The sequence below is a fragment of the Mastomys coucha genome, unplaced genomic scaffold (assembly GCF_008632895.1).
Source record: "Mastomys coucha isolate ucsf_1 unplaced genomic scaffold, UCSF_Mcou_1 pScaffold11, whole genome shotgun sequence".
Lineage (NCBI taxonomy): Eukaryota > Metazoa > Chordata > Mammalia > Rodentia > Muridae > Mastomys > Mastomys coucha.
Window position 1 is genome coordinate 16,697,733 of NW_022196893.1, and position 6,825 is coordinate 16,704,557.

Consider the following 6,825-nt stretch of genomic DNA (forward strand, 5'->3'; position numbering starts at 1 on the left):
AGCTGGGATGTTTAGAAGTATACTGTGTGCACACACACAAACACACACTGTACTAGTGAAACCTTCCCATTTAATTTTTCTTATATTCTGCACAGTCCTGCTGTCCCCTTTCCTGGGGGGAGGATTCCTGGGAGCTGCTTGGATTCCTGGGGGCTGCTCTGCTGTGGGAAATAACCAGATAAGTGACATAGCTGCCATGGGCTTTAAACCCATCTCCGACTTCTATGACAGGGACATCCCTCCCAGACGTTGATGCAGTCGTGTTACTATCCTCCAGAAGGGGAGGTGCAAGGGCAAAGATGCTCCCCCTGGTTGCTCCAGTTCCTACTTATGTGGGGACTGATGGACTGAGGGGGTTGGAGGTTGGGGGAAGTGGGGTGGAGGTCTCCAAACAGGTGAGCTTTGCTCAACCTGCTCAGAGTCCCTGCAGTCTGCTCAGGACTGGACAGGTTCTGGGCATTCATTAAAACAATTTAACTGACCCTTTACCCTCTCCCGTGGGCATCTCTAAGCAGTTCTTAAGTGCCTGGTTTGGGTTGTGTCCTAGGGAGATGGGCTTCCCTAATTTTCACTGGATGGGGCAAGCAGTCAAGAAATGGTGTAATTGCCATAGGATTTTAAGAGGTACTGTCTCCATGTCACAGAGCCTGGGGACAGGGGCCAAGGGACAGCCTCCTCATTCTCTCTCTCTTTCTTTCTGTGTGTGTGTGTGTGTGGTTCCAGTACATAATTTACCCAGGAAGCAGAGTCTTGCTCTCTTTCAGAAGTCTTCCACCCTGCCCGTGGGCTAGTGACAGTGCCTTCTCTTTGCCCCTTAGCCCTTGGCACCTGCTCTTGCTACTGTACCACTCTCTGCTGTGACCTCTGGTCAGGAAGTGTGACCTCTTCATCACCCTGCCACCCATTGGCTTCCATTGAATACCTGTCTGTAAAATATGCCATGTGGAGGCTTTGATGAAAGAAGGCGTGACTCTACCAGGGACAGGCGACTGATTTAAAGAGAAAGGTGTACGTGTCTGAAAAGATAGCTCCAAGGCTGAGTCCTTCTGCTCTTCCAGATGACCACAGTTGAGTACCTAGCACCCACGTAGAGCATATAACTCTAGCTTCAAGGGATCTGACACTCTCTTCTGGCCTCTGTAGGCACTTGCATACATGTACCTATGTACCCGTCCACAAAAAAATTAAAAACAAATTTTTAAAGGCAAGAGAAAATGTCAATAGTAGTGAGTTATTATGGGTATGCTTTCCTGAACATCTACCATGCATTTATATGATTCAAAGAGAAGTGTTGGTGAGTGTTACTGCCCAGCCGATAGTCCCAGGGATGCAGGGATTTAAGGCTTTAGCTGGCACAGAAGGAGTCGGGCTGGGAGCTAAAGGTTTGGACCACAGATTTGTCTGCCAACTTGGTCCTTCCCCTCCCCTTGGGTGTGAGTCAGAAAAGCGTGTCCCTTAAAATTCTAGATAGAGTGCAGGTCACAGAGAACTGGTCACCATCCCCAACCGGTGGGAATCTTGGGTCCAACAAAGCCACCTTGCCTACTGGTGAGCCCGATATACAGAGAAGACAACCAAACTTGATGGCCTTCTCAAGCTATCCAGGCCACCGCTGGACTTCCTTGAACGAACAGACTTTGAAGCCAGTTTTCTGTTTATTGCTACCCAAAAGCATCGTTTATTCTGGCAGCTAGGAAGTGCTAATTCTGGCTAGACCACTCTTCTCCAGTTGAGGGAAAAGGGAGAGCCTGGACATCAGAGTACAAGAGGGAGGCCTCAGGCTGCAGAGAGTACCCGGACGCAAGAGAAATACTGGAGATACCAGGGCAAGCACCGGAGAGTGCAGCGGTCAGGCCAAACTCCTTCCTAGCTGCCTGACCATCTTCCGTGCCGGACAATCACTTCAGTCCCTTTTGCTCGCACAGCCACGGGCGGAACGCTTCAACCCTTCCCTGAGCCGCCTCCGGAGGAGAGTCCCGGACACTTCCGGTGGCAGTTTTCGGTGCACAGCGGAGCCAATCCGGGGCCTGGAGGCCCTGAGCACTGGTCTCCGATATCAGCTCTCTGACTCCATTTCCCAGGCTGCACCGAGAGCATCTCCCTGTTTAAGCAGGCCAATCGGCGGCCGGCGGAGACCGGCGCTGCGTTTAAACTCTTGTTGGGGTCCAGGCTGAATTTTTCGCCCTCCAGGCCAAAGGCGACGGGTAAGGAGTGCGCATAGGGCTGGTCCAGGATAGTGGGGAACCGGGCCCCGAATGTAGGAAAAGGAGGGTTGTCTAGTAGAACCGGTGACTCCCAGTAGTTGCAGCTGGCCACATAGTTTCACCCTGAGACCTAGGGTTTGTTGTTGTTGTTGTTGTTTAAAGGTAAGTTTCTGGGCCCCTGCTTAGGTCTCTCAATTAGCACTATAGACTTGAATAAAACAAGATCTGGAGTATTAAGACAAATATTAAGCCGAAGCACAACATGATTAACCAGGTAGGAGCAGTGGCGTGAAGAAAATCAAGGGGGAGGGTATGAAGAATTGAGGGGCCTCTCTGAGGAGGTACCTGCCATTCCCGCACACACATGGCATCTGGCCTGCATGGGATGGGGGAACAGGCTTCATAAACAGCTCCAGGACAGCAGCACAAGGACTAGAAGGAACAGGACAAAGGTGACACACTGAGTCTAGAGGAGGTGGGGGGAGCAACAGGGTGAGCCAGAGCTGTAAGGAGAGGTCAAGCTAGTGTCTGTGTGAGGGCTCTGAGTGGGGAAGGGACCTGCTCTCTTGTTCAAAATGAAGAATTTTGAGACAGCAAGCTCAGAGCAGTAAAGCAGGCATAGGGTTTTCAAAACACGAATCTATGTTCACTCAGTGTCCAGGCGGGGCTAGTCACCACAAAGTCTCTTTTGGTCACAGCCTGGTAAGATCTGTATCAGGGGGCTCAGCCTTGGGTACTCTTCAGGAGATTGCTGCTTTGACATCCCAGTTCCGGGTTGTCTGTTTCCATTGGATGAACCTGATCTGAATTTGGTTTTTAGAGTTGTCCTTGATTGAATGACTCTGTTCTCTTAAGGTCTGTATAGTCACATCCTAATCACTACCAGAGTTGTGGTATTCAGAAAGCAATTAGATCTAGAATGCTGCAAACTAATTTTCTTTTCTTTTCTTTTTTTAGTTTTTTCTTTATTCTTTTTGCAAACTAATTTTTTAATGAAACAGAAAAGTTACACGGAACAGACCATAAACCCATAGACCACAACCTTCCTAATGCTGTAACCCTTTTGTACAGTTCCTCTTGTTGAAATAGCATTACTTCATCCCTTCTTCACAGCTGTGATTTTGGTACAGGTTATGGATCATAATGTAAATATATAATATGCAGTTCCAAAGGGGTTGCAGCCCACATATTGAAACAGACTTTTGGTGGCTGGGGTTTGGAGAGATGTCTGTGAAGGCTCAAAGATCCGAGTCCCATCGCCAGTGCCTACAGAAGCTGTCACAGCCTGGCATGCCTGTAATTGCAAAGCTAGGTAGGCAGAGACAGTATTTGGGGGCAGGATTGCTGGTCAGCTAGACCCCCTAGGTTCAGTGAGAGAAGGTCTCAAAAAATCAAAGTGGGAAGTGACTGAATAAGACAACCAAAGTTGACTTCACACACACGATTCTATAAGGGCAAATAACTGAACTTGGCAGTTAAAGGGAGAACTAAAATGTTGATAAGAGCCAAATTATCTGGAGTTATTTCAAAGCCCCATTGAAAGCCATGCATTTCATGTTCCTGTGTTTGACTTCGCATCCTTCTGAACCTTTCAAATGAACTCTTACTACATCTCTTGAATCCCAAAGCTAAGAATGTCATCCACTGGCATCTGAAACCTACAACAAAATTCCCATTTTGCCATAAACCCACCTACATACTTTAGCATTTTGTCTGAGCTCTGCCCCACCATTCCCTGGTAATAGCCAGGTATGCCTAACTCACTATAAAAGGGGCTGCTTGCCCCTCCACTCTCTCTTGCTCTTACCTTCTTGCTCCTGCTCTGTCCTCTCTCCCCAATCCCCCTACATCCTCTCTCTCCATGTGGTCATGGCTGGCCTCTCTTCTCTATTCTCTCTCTGTTTGGTTCTCTCTCTCTCTCTCTCTCTCTCTCTCTCTCTCTCTCTCTCTCCCCCTCTCTGCCTTTGTCTCTCCTACCTTCTTAACTCCCCTCCCCATGCCCTGAATAAACTCTTTACTATACTATACTACACTCCACCCTACTCTACTCTACTCTACTATAGTATACTAGACTATACTAGACTATACTATACTATACCTGGCTGGTCTCTCAGGGCAAAGGGATGACTCATCATGGGCCCACGGAGGCACCCCCTTTCCCCATATCTAACTACACATCCATCCAAACATATTTCTTCTCTATCTTTTAATAAAACACAACACATACGGACCCCACTAATGTCTTAGGTAAATGCCCTGACTTATGACTTACTTTGATTTGTAAGTCAGTTTGAGGTAACCACACCCACAGAAGAACATGTCTTTGCAGACAACCTAAAGCCTGTGTTTTGGGTCATGATCATGCATATTTGACTCAGCAATAAACTTATTCCCTTTGAAGTGAGAGTTGTGTTTTGTTTTGTTTTTTAATCAGTGTGAGGGGGGCCCATGACCAGGTTGGCGGTCTTATGAAAAGATTCTTCTCTTTCCGTCCCTGGCCTCCGCAGACCTGGAAGTAGGTTCTCTCCAAGCCCTCCCTCGTGCTGATGCCCTGACCCCGCTGTTCTCTCAGCCTCCCAGAATGGGAGACATAAAACATGGAGCCCAAGACTAAAAGTGCTTGGTACTTTGTTTACTCCCCTGTAATTGACAATCAATGCATACTAAAACTTGGAATTTGCTCCACACTAACTTCTCCGTGGCCCAGCTCTGACCTCTGCTGCCTTCTCAATGCACTTCTGGCCACCAAAATGGAAACGCACTTTGAGATTTACACCATTGGGCGGACTGCATGTCCTTGAACCCAGCTCCTCCCTGAGGACTTGGCTTTGGGACTTCCTGAGGGTCCCCTTCTCACCCGGGGTCCCTCAATTAACCAGGACTTCCCTAGAGATTCCTCAGCCCTGGGATTCCAGAGTTTAGGGCTGCCTACCTTCATGGGCAAGGCTAGAACAAACATGAATACCCATTGTACTCTGACCTACTAGGAGTCCTTCCCACCACAGCCCTGTTCCTGTTTCTGCCTTAGAGCTACAGCCACCATCACACAGGCGCTTGTTGGCCCAGAGGTGCAGACCAGAGGCCCTCAGGAAGTTCCTACTATTCTATGGAGATGGGATGGGGGGGGTGTACCACACCATGCTGGTATCTCCAGTGGTCTTTTTTTTTTTTTTAAGATTTATTTATTCATTTTATGAGTACACATTGTAGTTGTACAGATCGTTGTGAGCCTTCTTCATATGGTTGGGAATTGACATTTTTAGGACCTCTGCTCGCTCTGTTCAATCCTACTTGCTCCAACCCAAAGATTTATTTATTACTATAAATACAAACACTGTAGCTGTCTCCAGGTGCACAGGAAGTGGGCATCACATCTCATTACAGATGGTTGTGAGCCACCATGTGGTTGCTGGGATTTGAACTCAAGACCTTTGGAAGAGCAGAAGGTGCTCTTACACCATCTCACCAGTCCATCTCACCAGTCCATCTCTGCTGGTCTTAAAGACAAGCTCTGCTGCCTCTTCACAGTCTGTTGTCTGAAAGAGGCAAGGGAAACCGTGGCCCTCTCTGGTCTCCTTAAAGGCTTACCTTGTTTTGTTTTGCAGCAGAGGAAGTAGATATCAGACAAATGCATGCAGGTATGGATCAGAGGAAGGCTTCCTGGAACTTCCAAGTGATGGCCAGGCCTGGCGCGACAAGTCTGTAAAACTCCAGGCAAGAGGATTGAAAGTTCGAGACCTGGCAATAAAGGTGATCAAATACCAGCCTGAGCAATTAGTGAGATCCTAACTCAAACTCAAACTGGGAGAGGGGGAGGGGAGTGTTTCAGGAGCAGGGGCTGCAGCTGCCACTCTGGTTTTGAGCATCCCACCTGGGGATTATGACCAGTATGCCCCTCCCCATTCTCTTTACTCCCATCCATTCCTCCTCCTCCTTCCTCACACACCCACACCTCCCACACCCACCGCGGACTTCCTGGATCAGAGAGTTCTGATCCTGAGCTGATCTGCGCATGTGCGACCCAGGCACCAATGAGAGATCTGGATAGCACGGCCGCCCTCGCTTCGCCCCGCCCCCTTCCGCAATCAATAACACCCTCACTTCTCTAGTCCGCCTCAGAGACTCCACAGCTTTGACCTGTGCTGTCACTCTGCAGACCAAAGCCATAATCATGTCACTGCGAGACTGCCAGGTATGCGCACCGGTTCGACTGGGTCCTCCTCGGTCCGGGAGTTGACAGTCGAGTTCAAACCTCTAGGTCACCAGGAGTCAGGCAGAGAACCCTAGCCTGAGCTCGCTGTGCATCTGCAGCCCAGGGTGGAGGGGACTCACTGGTTTCCAGTCAGGTGCACCAGTGGAAGCTTGTGAACTGGTTTGAATCCATGGAACTGTTCATTTGAAGCCATGCATTTTGGGGGCCCAGCCTTTGAGCCCATTTTTCAGACCAGGAAGATAAAGGTAGGAGCTGCCAGTGGACTTGCCTCAACCACCTGATTTCCAAGTCCTTAAAAGTGCAGCCTTTTGCTTGCAGTGGCTTAAAGGCATGTCCCATGCCCAAGGGTGACACGGGCACTGTGCACCCTGGCAGTCATCAGGTCACCGAGGACAGGCAGCCATAGTA

At 49.0% G+C, this 6,825-nt stretch overlaps 1 protein-coding gene and 1 long non-coding RNA gene across 2 annotated transcripts in view; both read left to right on the forward strand.

Annotated features, from left to right (window-relative positions):
• Ttc38 (tetratricopeptide repeat domain 38) overlaps positions 1 to 6,825 on the forward strand; it is a 34,621-nt gene that overhangs the window by 3,860 nt on the left and 23,936 nt on the right. The window lies entirely within an intron of this gene.
• Positions 1,503 to 5,968, forward strand: LOC116077474. The gene is made up of 2 exons (XR_004113253.1): positions 1,503 to 2,204; positions 5,810 to 5,968. It is a non-coding gene; the product is annotated as an uncharacterized LOC116077474 (long non-coding RNA).